We start from the raw sequence: 14,788 nt of genomic DNA, 5'->3' as shown, positions 1-14,788 counted from the left end.
CGGCGGGGGGTGAGAGGTTGGGGGAACCAGGTGGTGGGTATTAGAGAGGGCACGGATTGCATGGAGCACTGGGTGTGGTGCAAAAACAAGGAATACTGTTATGCTGAAAATAAAAAAAAATAAAAAAAAATAAAAAATGTGAAAATAAAAGGAAGATTGATTTTTCCATGTTAAAAAAAAAAAAAGACATACACTTAAAAAAAGATGCTCTTGGGGCGCCTGGGTGGCTCAGTGGGTTAAAGCCTCTGCCTTCAGCTCAGGTCCTGGGATCGAGCCCCACATCGGGCTGTCTGCTCAGCGGGGAGCCTGCTTCCTCCTCTCTCTGCCTGCCTCTCTGCCTGCTTGTGATCTTTGTCTGTCAAATAAATAAATAAAATCTTAAAAAGATGCTCTTAACGGTGGGGGGAAGGAAACCAAAGAGCTGTAATGCAGAAGTTGATCTAGAAGAAGAGAAAGATGAGAGGAAAATGTCAGCCAGAAGTTGACAGCCAAATCAAACAGGGGGCAGCGTCTGTGATTAAAATAGCAAATGCAAAAAATGGAAAAGCGGCACACAGAAGCGAAAGCTTAAAAATCAAAACCTTCCAACACTGAAATGAAATTTTTCAAAAGTAGAGGAAATTTAAGTGGTTCGAGTTTGTATGGGAACAGAAACATAGATGGAAAAATATGTTTCAAATAGGTAAGGCAAATTTTAATGAACAGCCAAATAACACAGTTATCTGATCTTACAAAAGGGAAGTACCACAATTTGGAAAGGGCAGGAAGCTTCTGGCAGCCCCAAAGTGATTAATAACGATCAGCTTGGGCTCAATGACAAGGTCCAAGGAGGACTGTCCAGAGGGCTCGAGTTTGGGTCCGTTATTTTCTTTGTGTAAACAGAATCATTTTGTTCTGAGAGACAAACAACAAAGACATCTAATATCCATCTTCAAAAAAAGATTAAGTTGGCCAAAGTGTTTGGGGGTATTTCTTTTTGAGAAAGAAAAAAAAAAATGCCTGTGTTTTCTCAAGGTGGTTTATGCCCACAAAGTCTTATAGAATGTTTTCTTACACTCAGAAGAATGTATGATGCGCCTTCTCTGCCCAGTGTCAGGACTTGGTCCCTGCGCAAGGTCTGTAATCTGTATGGTCTACTTAGCATATACCCATTTTATTCCTACCTGCCATTTGCACATTCGCTGGGGTAGGCTTTGGGAGCCAAATCTCTTTTGCAAGCAGGATTTGGGTTTTTGGCTTTTTTCCTTCTGTAACCCAGATCATTCACCATGTTACTGTTACCCATCGGGATGAGTGGACCTGTTTGGCGCCTCTCCCCACACGCTCTGTTGAGGTCCAGGGTAAGTACCGCTTGTAGTGATCCCTTCACTCTCTCTTCCCCATGTTCGTGCAAGAGGAGCAGCCCACAAACGTAGAAGAAATAGGAAGTTTTTCTTGATGGGATGGCCGTACTCTCTAACTCCCTTGCTGGACAAGCCTAGGTTTGTCCAGATTGTGGTCTCTTCTGGCAAAAGGGCCAACACTGGGCATTCCTTCCCATACAAGAATGTCAACGCGAGGTTATGAAAAATCGATGAAATCCATACAAAACAATATAACGTTATAACAATATAACAACATTACACCTGCAGGTTGCATGTAGGAAACAAAAGTCCCACTGTATCCCATCATCCCCATTATTTTTTAGTTTTCTCATTTCCACCACTGATGGTTTCTTGAAAAACAGGTTGTCTTTCTCACCTGGAACAGACCCAAATCCCCCGCCACGGCCAGATCTTTCTGCCAGCTTCATGGGGCTTGTGTTCTGGGCTCAGCCATCCTGGGAGGTGCAGCCGACTGTGGGATAACTCATGTTGTTGGGACATCAGTTCCTTCACAAATGACTGGTGACAGGAGGAATGATGCCGATGTACCACGGAAGTGAGATCGCTGCATCTGCGAGTTTTCCAAGGGTGGAAGAGATGGAATCAGGGAGGCAGAACTATAAACTTCCATAGGACCAAACAAAACCCAAACCAACCAGATCAAGAAACAACAACCCCACCCCCCCAAAAAACCCTTCAGGAGAGGGCTGCATTGGCAGGACCTTTTTGAGATCTGTTGAAAGCAGATTAAAAATGCATGTCTGTCTAGGGCTTCTCCAGAAGTAGGCCTTCAGCCTGGTGGGGTTCAGGACCCCGGGGGAGTTGTTTCCTCCTGCACCCTTCAGTGGCTGCCCTGGGGCTCAGAGCTCTGCTTCCTCATCTTGCCCCAACACCCACAGGCCGGCACACTGCTCTCTGCTCTTTGTACTTTTTTAATATCCCCTGAGGCCGACACTAGACTCTAGAGTGCTAAGCTTCCTGCTTGGAGTATTAAATTATATCCCAGGAACCAATTCATTGCTTTTGCTGACTTCTGGTCCCGGAGTTGTATAGGTTTAAATTGGTCGGTCCTTAGTTTTCCCGTCAACTACTATTTTTAGGACACTCTACGGCAGAACAGGAGGATTTTCGAGAACGCACATTAAAAACCTACCCTCAGCTGTTCGTTTTCCTTTCAGCCACACTGAGATTTCCCTCTGCTGTGTTCTCAGCTGGGGACACTCCAGCTGAGAGTGTTTTGCTCCCTTCGTTGTCCCGAAGTTTGAAAGGTGGGGGCTGGGGCATGTGGTCCTCAGCAGTTACCTCAGTGAATTGCCCCTGCAGACTTCGTCTACCTCCCACGAGACCCCAGACCCCATGAAGGCCAGGCTCACATCTTTGGTCTCAGCCCGGACTGAGCCCGGACTCAGCATTGTAATATAAACTTGAGTTGTATATAACTGCTGCCACAAAGCCAGATGCCCTCCCCAGATGCACTCCCCACGAAAGCAGGACCAGAGTTACATTGTAAGACTTTGAGAGAGAAACCCCAAGATGCTCCATCCAGCGTATTCTAACTCAGCCAAGCCGTGCCCCAATCAGATCTTCTAATAACTTGCGTTGGGCTCTACTCCTGAAAGAAGGAATGTCAAAGTCATTGCCACCAAAAAGTAAAATAAAAATGCGGCATACAGAAATGTCATTTGAAAATAACACTGGGGCGAGAAGAGAGAGATAAGTATGTGACTGAGAAAGACATGTTACGTGAGTTGTGAACATTGCTCAGGGAGCGGGAGGACCACTTAATTATCCAGTGAAATGGGAACTGTCTAGACAAGTAATTCAGATAGCTCAAGCTGAAGCCAGCCGTTCAGGGGTTTGTGCCAGAGCCCAACCTCAGTCCTGCCTACTGGAGTCTCAGGGCTTTGTTTTGCCCTGGGTTAAGCCACATGTCTGTTGGCTGTCAACTATTAACAGTGAGTGGCTTACTATAAGAAGCTCAGGCCTAAAGGAACTCATCTTCTCCCTTATGTCCAGCATAGTCATGGGCAGATGAACTTGAGTCCAGCTTCCAGGAGTCATTCAACATGTAACCAACTGCTTTGCCCAAGTTCAGAGAGTCATGGTCACCCTGGGCAGCCCCTCCACACCTTGCAAATCCTCTGAAGGCACAAGCCACAGAACTGGAAATCAGAGGGTGTGCGTCTAACACCAGCTCAGCAAAGGGCCCGCCAAGGATCCGGGGGAGGCCGTTTGGCCTGTCTGCTTCCCACTTCCTCCTCTGTGAGGTGAAGGGACTGGACTAGAACATTGCATTTTTTTTTTCCTTCTGAATAGAGGTGCTATTACACCTTTTCATTGCAGAGTTTGTAAAACACAGAAAAATAGCATGCATATGTAAAGTATTTTCACATATTAGAAAACAAATTAGGATCCTGCTTTGGTTCCGAACATTATATGAGACACTTCTCTGTTCATTGAAGGAAAACAGAGTGTATAATTTGTCATAGCTTCCTAAACTTTCACAACCATTTGGTTTCCAAAATGCTTCCCATCTCAAACATTTTAGAATTCTTTGAGTGGCGCTAGATTTAAAAATAAAAAAGCCGGGGGGATGCCTTTCAGAGAGAAAGAGAAGGGAGCGAGAGATAGCATGTCTGGGTACCAGGTTGTAGGTGCTGTGGGCATAGTTTAATCATAGGAATATTGGGAGGTGGCCCTCCTTGGCTCCCTCGTGGTCTTCCATGTCTTTGCCAAGAATAAGAGGCCATGACTGCTTTTTTACCTGAGCCATTCTTCACGGTGGGTTTTCAGTGAGTAAACCTGAGAAGTGAGGTCAGAAAGACCTCCAGAACAAAGAGCAGGCTTGCTTAGTGCTTGCTTTAAAAGCAGCGTGTTCCCTAAGCTCAGGGTCCCTCAGTGGAGGTGCAAAGTCACTGTACGTGCACCATGCGTCTGGACCCTTCTGCCTTGTCTTCCTGTGGGCTTGGGCCTGAGGCTCACTGTTGGAAACGCTCATGTCCACACTGCTTGCTGGGCTGGGAGGCATGACATCTTTCGTCTCCGACATAGGATTCACCTGTCTTCCACCAGCAAGAGTTTAACTCATTAGCTTGAAAGTGGGATAGAGTCAACCCCCAGGCCAAACCATGATTCCATGTTAGTTAAATGAGGGCATTGGGCAACAAGGACACTTAGACTCTAAGAGGTTCAGCAAGATGCTTCACATGGCTGATGGGTGGCAGAGCTAGACGTCAATTCCAGAAGTATCATGGCTTCTACAGGAACAGCCTGGGTCTGTTGGAATCCCAACCCATATATGATATTGGCTGCTTTCACCACCCAGACACCACACCATACCCTCTAGTCCATAGAAACCACTTGATAGGAAATTAACTGAGAACTTCAAATGGATTCTTCATTAAGAAAAGTAGTTGGTATAAGAGAACGGTCGAGTTGCATTCTTCTAAAAAAAAAAAAGAAAGAAAGAAAAGTAGTTGGTCCTGGTTTGGTGTGAGGTCTGAAGCTACTTTCCTCAGAAAGCTTACCATCTGGTACCTATTTGAAGAACTCATCTACCAAGCTGCAGAACTGGTTTATTTAGATTAAATGAAAGCATTTAAATCTGGTTGTTGTGGTGTTTTATTGGCTTTGAAAAGCATTTTTTCTTCAGCAGGCCACAGTGCATAAATATTATGGATATTCTTAAAAATGAAATGAACACAGTAGGAGCCATTCTAATACCTATTTGGCAGAAGTAATAAGCTTCCCATGCTGGTGAGAAGAGAAGGTAAGGTAATAATCCTAGGAACATGTGGTACTGCTATCCTAGGGCAAGAAACTTTTTTTTTTAAGACTTTATTTTTTCAGGGCACCTGGGTGGCTCAGTTGGTTAAGGGTCTGCCTTCAGCTCAGGTCATGGTCCTGGGGTCCTGGGATCGAGCCCCACATTGCTTCTCCCTCTCTCTCTGCTCCCCCCCCAACTTGTACTTTCCTTCTCTTTCTCTCAAAAAAAAAATAAAAAAAAACTTATTTTTTTTACAGCAGATTTAGAGTCACAGCAATATTGAGAAGAAGGTACAGAGATTTCTCATATACTCCCCACCACCCATGCATGGCTTCCCCCACTGTCGGCCTCCCCCATCTGGTATGTTTGTTACAACTGATAAAGCTGCTCTGGCACATCATTATCACCCAAAGTCCATAGCTGACGTTAGGCTTTGCTGCAAGAGACTTTCTACTGATTAAAGATGGAGTAGTACCCATTGACAGAGAATGCATGTGTTGAAGGAATACCCAGGAAGCTTGCTGAAGGTACTCTCAGCACTCAGTGATGGGTAGACATTATGACCAGGTACTTGGTAAATGTTCTCCATACATTTGTTCATCCCAGGCATTTATTCCATAACAATGACTGTGCAGCTGCTGCAAGGACAGACACCGGGAGCATAGCAGTGACCACGTCAGAGGTCCCTTCCTTCATGGAGCTTGTGTTCTAGAGGCAGACAGGGTGTCAGTGACGATAACTGCTCTGAAAAAAAGTTGAATAGGATAAAGCAGCTAGAGAGAGAGGGTGTGGGTGGTGCTCTGTGAGATGTGGTCAGAGGGGGTCTTTGCCGTGAGATGCTATCGCGGGAAGGGCAGGGGAGCAGGGGGCAGGAAGGTGTGGGTGATACTGCCTGGGTTACGAACAGACATGGGAGTGATGTGAAAAAGAACCCATTTTCCTTGCAACCCAGCCTCGTGTTCTGATTTGGACCATGGTCCTTCTCCGGGCCCAGCTCACCTGCGGCCTAGGGAGGATCCTCTTGGAGAGAGACAGCAAGCAGAGCTTTTGTGTTGTGAATGGACACCTAGAGTTGTCATCATTTACCACAGTTGGCCATCAAGGAAGCAGATATTTTTATTTTTATTTGAACGGAATAAACATCTATCTTCCCACATGCCACACTCTGATACCAGAGGAGGAGTGTAATTGTGCTTGGTGGTGTGATGGAGTCCCATTTTGTTCTAAGGAGCAAGGGGAGGAGTGTGAGTGGGGATGGGAAGAAATTCAACATGGCAGCTATGTCCAGTACAGCCAGTCAGGGGAAGAGGGGGCCAAATTCCGGGAAGCAAGAGAGATACGGAGGAAGGGAAAGAGAGTGGTGCTGGTTGTGGGTGGTTTATGGAACTGGCCACCGGGTTGACCACAGTGGGCATTTTCAGGGACATTTGGTATTATGCCGAGGCCAGCCTCTTTCTCTCACCTTTTGGCTTAGAGGACCGATGGAAGAGTAGCCCCCCCAACCCCCCTCTTAGCAGAAGATGGGAGGATGAGGAGACTCTTAGAAGGCCTGGGTCTTCTCACTGAGTTGAACCTCACCCATTTTATTGGCATTTTCCCTTCCTCTCAGGGGAGAGAGACATTTACTTTCATCGCAAATATTCAAGGATTTGTTTGGTTCACTTTCACAGAAGAATTAAAACGTGGGAAAACCAAATCCTTACCCCACACCCTTTTCCTTCCCCTCTCCCCACCCCCGCCACTGCTTTCATTTTGGCTTTTGCTTAATTTTGTAACATTAATTCTTTGATCCTTCCAGCCATAAATCATTTAAGTGACTTTGATTAAATAACCGCTTAACTTCCAAAATTCTTTGTATAATGATGGCATTTCTTGTCATATCCTATACAATTATAATGAGGTTTTACAAAGCAGGTTCAGATGCCAGTGCACCTGGACTCCTCCCGGCGCGCTGTGATTTAAGACAACTTATTTCACCTCTCGGGGCTTAGCCTTACCCGTTGATAAGAAAAGCTTACTATTTAATATACATCCCCTATGTAGACGGTGTCGGGAATTTTATTCACTTAGTGTTTATAAAGGATCTTCATGGGCGACCCCAGGGAGGGCAATGCCCATGAGTATTTCAAAATGCAATAGGAAATCTGCCATTTGGGCTATCCAGCCGATGTTCTATAATGAGCTGGTTTTTTTGGCTCCACGTTCCCTACTGAGACCTTCTTCTGGCTTCTCTGGAGACGGAATTTTGCTGTTTTCCCCGGTGGCTGAGAGACTAGGGGTGTGGCTGGACCAGCTGAACGCAGGGTAGATTTTCTGCCCAGCGTGTTCTTCCTTTGGTGTGGAGGTCCGGGTTCTGTCTGCGTAGCACAAGCAATGACTGACTGCTCATGTCTCTCGTTTTGAGGCTTAACACCTATCTGTGAAAGGCAGGACCCCCGTCCAGTTCAGCAAACCTTCTAGCAAATTCCTCTTCATTTTACTGCCCCCCCTGGCTTTATTAGAAATACCGGTTGACTCCCACTGACAAGTACGGGTTGCTGTGTGACAAAGGGTGAGCAATTTCGATCAGGCGGTGTTTTCCTGCAATTCCTGCGCTTTCAGTAACTATTAAAGATGACAGTAAAACATATAGAACGGACATTGTTCGGGTATTCCCCACTGCTTCTGAAATGATTATTTCTCTGCCAGAGCAAGAGACCTGTGAAATGCGGGCGTAAGGACAGGCAGTCACCGAAAACGTGAGTTTTTAGGTTTAAGCTAATATTTAACATGGGGTAAGGACTACTGGTAAATACTGATTTATCTTCCCTCCTATTTCCCTCGGGGCTTAATCTCCCAGCTCAGAACATTAAACAGTTGTTTATTATTCCACTGGTATTACAAAAACAATACTATGCTTCTTTTCCTTCTTTCTTTGCTTTGTTTTTTGTTTTTGTTTTTTAAGAAATAAAAAAAATATCCCATATCCCAGCAGGACAGACCAATGCCTATGTGTCAAGTGACACAGCCATCGTGGGAGGCCTGGCTAGGGCTCCATTCTTTGCAGGGACCTGCCTTTTTCCTTGGACTGAGCCTAGATTCTTACCTGCGACAGTGCTGGAAGAGTTCAAGTCTGGGCTTTAGAGAGAGCCAAGAGGATTGGTGGGAAGTCATAGACACCCCACCAAGTAGCCACATGAGCCATCAAGAGCCGTGTTGTATGGTAAGAATGAAATGATAGTTCTGTTCCATAGCTGCTCTGGGGGATGGCCGAGAACCACTCTGGGGCTGCTGAGCTCTTGAAATGTGGCTTGTGCAAAGTGGCTCGTGCAACCAAGGAAGGAAATTTTCCATTTTATTGCATATTTGACCATTTACATCTCAGTAGCCACGTGTGGCATGTCCCTGCCATATTAGCATAGATCTATAGTTTCCCAAGGGTTAGCTTAAAAATACATCACCCCCATGACAAAAGTAGAACAGAAACCAAGAGTGTTTCTGCTATTATCTTGGCCCCCTCTTTCCCCAGGTCCTGGGAAAGTCTGGCCCTCCCTTTATGGTTGAACTTTACCCCTTCTTCTCTTCTATATTTCATCTTGCCTACTCCTTTTTTTTTTTAATAACACCTTTTTGAGATATAAGTCACATACCATACAATTCACATATTCAATAGTTTATACTCTATTCACAGGGTTGTACAACTATCACCTCTGTCAATTTGCTAGCGTTGTTAACCATGTATGGACGTGCCAAATTCTTTATCCACTCATCATTTGCTGGTCTTTGGATTGTGTTCGCTTTTTGGCTGTTATGAGTACTGATGCTGCACACACTGGTCTGTGAGTTTCTGTGTGAATGTATGTGTTCATGTCCCTGAGATTCGCATCTAGAAGTGGGGTTGATGGGTCACAGGCTCACTCTACTTTAACCTTTCGTGGAACTGCGGGACTGTTTTCCAGAGCTGCCACACCGTATCACATTCCCATCAGCGTTGTGTGAGGGTTCTAAATTCTCCACTTCCTGGCCAGCGCTTGTTACCATCTGTCTGTCCGACTGCAGTCCGGCCAGTGGGTGTGAGGTGGTGTCTTACTGGGGCTCTGATCTGCGTTTCCTAGAGCCCCTCACTCTTTGCCCCCCATCCGTTCACATTCTGTGTGTGGGCGCCTCCCACAGGTAGCTCTGCCCCAGGGATGCTGTTTTGCAAAAAAACAGAGCAAGTTGCATTTTAGGTGTTTCTTCTGAACGAACAGAGGTTACTTCTGTGGCACCGTTACAAACAGAAACCTGAGCCCATAGCGTGTAACCATTTGGGACCCAGTCAGACATTGGATACATTTATACTTTCTCTGGGTCACATTCCTAGGCAGAGCTGCGTTCCCTAGAATAGTCTCTGTAAGTAAAAGTGGTTCGAGCTGTCTTAAGGGTGTGCTTTTAAAAAATTCCCTGTCACAGGGGTGCCTGGGTGGCTTAGTTGGTTAAGTGGCTGCCTTTGGCTCAGGTCATGATCCCAGGATCCTGGGATCGAGCCCCAAATTGGGCTCCCAGCTTGGCAGGGAGCCTGCTTCTCCCTCTCCCTCTGCCTGCTGCTCTGCCTACTTGTACTCTGTCAAATAAATAAATAAAATCTTTAAAAAAAAAATTCCTGTCACAAAAGTATCTCCCCAGGAGTCCTTTGTCAAGTAGACACAGAATATTCTGAGATCACCTTCCAGTCGTAATGGTTTCAGGGATGCAGCGGAAGGATCAAAATGTTAACACAGGGTGGAAACAGAAAGACAAAAATCCAGGAGTGGGAGGGCCCTGACGCCCAGGAGCCACGATTTGTCTGCAGGAGCCACATGACCCTCAAGCTGCCTGTGTTCACGACTTCATGCATCTGTTTCTTTCTTCCTTTCTTTTTATTTTTTTAAGATTTTATGTATTTATTTATTTGAGAGGGAGACAGTGAGAGAGAGCATGAGAGGGGAGAAGGTCAGAGGGAGAAGCAGACTTCCCGCGGAGCTGGGAGCCCAATGCAGGACTTGATCCCGGAACTCGGGGATCATGATCTGAGCCGAAGGCAGTCACTTAACCAACTGAGCCATCCAGGCACCCCACCCATCAATTTCTTTAATAAATATTCGGTGCCTCGAGGTGCTGGACACAGCCCTGGAGACAGACCTGTGCGCCAAGTGGACTTGGTCTTCGTTTCCCCAGACGAAGCCGATGGTCGTCAGATTGGCCAGGGTTAGGAAGAACACAGTCACACTGCAGATGGGACCATGTGTTGCTTGCTTGCGTGGTCTTTTCCTGTGCTTGCCCCAGACAGCACAGCAGTGGGAGATGTACCATCCCAGCATGACCAACCTACATATACTTTTTTGTTTTTTTTATTGTCAAATAGCCATTATTTAATATCCGTATTCCTTTCTGTGTGTGTGTGTGTGTTTCTCTCAAACATTCTTTTTGAGCTAGGTATCATTTTTATAACCAACTTGTTTCTGGCATCTTGGAGATTAAGGGTTTGGTGAAAGACGTTTCCAGTGACAGTGTTCCCTGTCTTCTGTGTTTAATTTCTAGTTGTCCTTTAGTGCACTGCTCAAATACAACCTTTTCTGTAAAAGATCACCATCACTGTCAATCCTGATGGCCTCTGGAATGAATATTCCATTTTCCCCCTAAACTTCTATGGCACCATGCACTTGCCTTATAACCCTTCCTGTTTTGTAGAAGGAAGGTCCTTTACCTGTTGGCTTTCCTCACCAGTCAGTGAACATCTAAGAGTAAGGGTTTTTGTCTGAGGCTTACTTATATTTTCAGCCCCAATCACAGAAACTCACAGCTAGCTGGTGATCAGTAAATGTTGAGTGAACAAATGAATGAATGAATGTAGAGGAGTGTAAAAAAAAAAAAAAAAAAAAACCATCCCATGAGCCCAGATTCTTTCTTCTAGCTAGGAGTAGTTTGCCATGGAGATAGCAATGAGCGGTCAACTCTTGTGATCCTTACTTATCATTTTATACATTTAATGGGGAAAAATAGAAATGCATTTTCTTGTTGGAAAATTTATTTGAGAAACAACAAAAGCTGGATAGGGAAAGATGATAGGAAGTCCGTTATTAAAGACCTTGATGCCTAAGGCCATGCTAATATTTTATCCAGGGAAACAGAATCAACGTCTTACCCCACAGACATTCTGGCAGTATTATTTCTAGGGTAAGAAATGAGGCACCAAGTCTGGTTCATCATGGGCAAGCCCAGATATGCAAAGAATAAAGAATGGGTTGGACCCAGAACAGATCCAAGGGCCTGAAGCCACATAAACAGGCCAGAGTACAAGAACCTTTCAACTCTTGGTAGAAAAGCAAGACCATGCAAACCAGGTGGACAGGCAGGAAGGTGGGTTAAGGAAGGGATTTAGGATAAACAACAAGTCACATAAGAAAATAACATAAACTGTGATTGCAAGAAGCTCAAACCCAGTATTTCAGAAAAAAGGAAAGCAGTCAGATCAAAGCAAAAAAATGGATTTAAAATCTAAGCCAAGACGAGGAAGTGATAATCATGATGTGAGTTGATGGAGAAGCAGGGTTGGGGAAGACAGAAAATCTGGAGAATCTGGTGGTAGACCAGCAGTACTAGAGGCTTTCCAAGGCGGTGGGACGAAGCTGAGGGCTTCCCCTCCTCTGTGTCCGTGGATGCTGTGTCATCCTCGGATGCTTTTAGCCCCCATTTTATTGTTATTTACAAATAGCAGAATTGTGAATTTTATTAAGGAAGGCTATCATTAAAGTTTATAGACTGTCAGCTGTGACAGTCCTCACCTTGAATTTTTGAGATAGGTAGGAAAGTATTTTTAAAGCCATTTATGTGACAATGGACTTATGCCCAGAATATATAAAGAACCCATAACCAATAATAATAAGACTAACAAACTGTTGAAATGGGCAAAAGGCTTAAACTGAAACCTAATAAAAGGAGATACATAAATGGTCACTAATTACATCATTAGTAATCAGGAACATATAAGTTAAAACCTCCACATAATACCATGAATGCCACTCCACTGATGATACCAAGTGTTGGTGAGGAGAGAGACAGCAGTCTTCGTACATTGCTAGTGGGTGTGTAAAATGGCACAACCACTTGGTGAATTGATCCAGCAAATACATGGCGCACACACACACATGCTTACACACACGAGAGGACTTGAAATCAAAATACATGTGCACACACACACACACATACACACAGAGGACTTGAACAAGAGTTAATAACAGCTCTATTCATAACAGACCCAAACAGAAAACACCCATCAATAGGTGAGTGGATAAACAAATCCAAGTATATTCACACAACAGACACATTCAACAGAAAGGACCAATGTGTGATCCAACAACACGGCTGAATCTCGAAACCATTATGTTGATCAAAAGAAGCCAGACACAGAAGAGCTGATCCACAGGGTTTGGTTTCTGTGAAGTTCTAAGACAGGTGGAACTAAGATATGGTAACAGAAATCGGGAAGTGGATGCTTCGGTTTACAGAAATGGACTTGAAAGGGGCAGGAGGGAATTTCTCAGGTAATGGAAATGTTCTCTACATTGATTTGGGTGGTGGATACATGAGTATAAACATCTGTAATGTTTGCAAATGTTTATCAGAACTCGGGGAACAGTACACTTAAGGCTGGTGCATTTTGTGATGTATAAATTACACCTTTACACAAGAAGAAAATCGGGTTTGGAGAAGTGAAGATACTTGCTTAAAGTCGGGCAGCAAATAAATGGCAGAGCCAGTCCTCGAACCCAGGCCAGCTGACGTAGAGTTAGAGCCCCCTTGCCTACATCAGCTTCTCTGAGCATACATGGAAGAAGAAGAATCGTCGAGTACATCTGCAAGGGAGCAGAAAGAAGACTCCTTTGTACCAGGGGAAGGAAGGGCAGTAGTCACTGAGGTCACATTTCTGTCCTGGGCACGAGCCCATTCCATCTGGCCACCTGCAGGAGTAATTAGGAAGGCTTGACAGATGCTGGAGCAGAGATAAGCATCGCCATCCGGCTCCGGGATCCTGCCAGTAGAGAAGGTATTAAGATTATTCTTTTGTGGGTATCCACCTTGGGTAGTCAATAATCAACCTATTACATTTGTAAGACCTTTCAAAAAACTGCCTGGGTGGCTCAGTGGGTTTAAGTCTCTATCTTTGGCTCAGGTCATGATCCCAGGGTCCTGGGCTAGAGTCCCACATCGGGCCTGGGAGCCTACTTCTTCCTCTCTCTCTGCCTGCCTCTCTGCCAACTTGTGATCTCTATCTGTCAAATAAATAAATAAAATCTTTAACAAAAACAAACAAACAAAAAAAAACCCTCTCTGAATTAATACATTTCCTTTATAAGAAAATGGATGCTACAAACAAAAGGAGAAAAATTCAACACTTCGTAGGTCTTCTGTTGGGTGGTAAACTCTGATATTTTTCACTGCTTGCTAATAAACAGGAAGGGTTTATTTTAACAACAGTGGGATTGTGCTATGTGTGCTGTTTCATGATGTGCTTTTTAAAGACCACCTCTCCGTTAGAAGATATACATAGATACCGTCTCTCTTGTGCCTGACATCCCATGGACAGGTATATCCAGGTGTGTTTCACCAAACCTTGCTGTTACTTACGTTGTTTCCAGGTGTTTTGCTGGAAACATGTCTTCCTCAGGGAAAGTTCCTAAAGTGGGAATTCTGGCTCAAAACTGAGGTTTGGACATCTCATTCATATTGTCGTTTTTTTTCTTTTCAGAATGGTTTTGCCATTCATATTCTCACAAGCAGTGCCTTTGTGTGTTGTCCTGGGTCACCGGACGCACACTGCAACTTCAGGCCCCGTCTTACCAACTACCTCTTTTCATGGCAACGTGGCCTGGAAGGGTTAAAAATTAACCCGTGCTGTTGTGAGGCTCCATACTTCTCAGCAATGCCTGAATCCCTTTTGGATCCTGCTAGTTTGAAAATGAAAAATATTTCTTTTAAAACGTTACTTTGAGAACATGATTGATGTTCGAATGTAATCGAAAGATTGGAGGAGCTGGAGACAGAAGTGATCCGGGGTCCAAGTAGCTCAGTTTCACGGCTGGCTGGCTCATCCCCTATCGCTGTGTGTGATCTTGGGCAAGTTTCTTGCTTGCTCTTCCTGGGCCTCTGTGGCCCCGAGTCTAAGATGAGGGACTAAGGAGGACCTGATCCCTACCCTATGCTGTCTTCACTTATGACATTCTATAAATCTTCGGCTATGTAAAGCATTCCTCTCACAGGCTGGGCTTGTAAATTGCAACTGTCAGACCTTGGAAATGCAGCTTGTGTGGGAAAGGAAAAAACCCAGCAGCTACTTTGCTGCTGGATCAGAATTCTATGTTCTTTGTGAAGTAATAAATTGTGTCTTGGCTCCCAGATTATTCCAGGTTGCCTCGGGTTTTGTGGAAGTGGCTTTTTCAGGAATTGTTCCCATTGCCGGAAAGTGGGTGTTAATTTGTGCCTTGGCTGTTTTTCAGGGCACACTCTGGCAAAGACCTGGCAGGTTTTTTTCAGAGGATCAGCAGAAGCAGGGACCCGGTCGTTTCCCCTCCTTGCACAATGACATGCACCCTGCACCAATAACCGGAATTAGACCTATAGTCCGAGGCCTTGGTTTTGTAAAGGATCGCTTACCCTGCAC

The 14,788-nt window shown here is 44.9% G+C and overlaps 1 protein-coding gene across 1 annotated transcript in view; it reads left to right on the top strand.

The window, feature by feature from the left end:
• Positions 1 to 14,788, top strand: part of THSD4 (thrombospondin type 1 domain containing 4) — a 551,822-nt gene that overhangs the window by 313,265 nt on the left and 223,769 nt on the right. The window lies entirely within an intron of this gene.

Source organism: Lontra canadensis, unplaced genomic scaffold (assembly GCF_010015895.1).
Source record: "Lontra canadensis isolate GAN:19392208 unplaced genomic scaffold, GSC_riverotter_1.0 scaffold28, whole genome shotgun sequence".
Classification (NCBI taxonomy): Eukaryota; Metazoa; Chordata; class Mammalia; order Carnivora; family Mustelidae; genus Lontra; species Lontra canadensis.
This window is presented reverse-complemented; position numbering and strand designations above follow the sequence as displayed.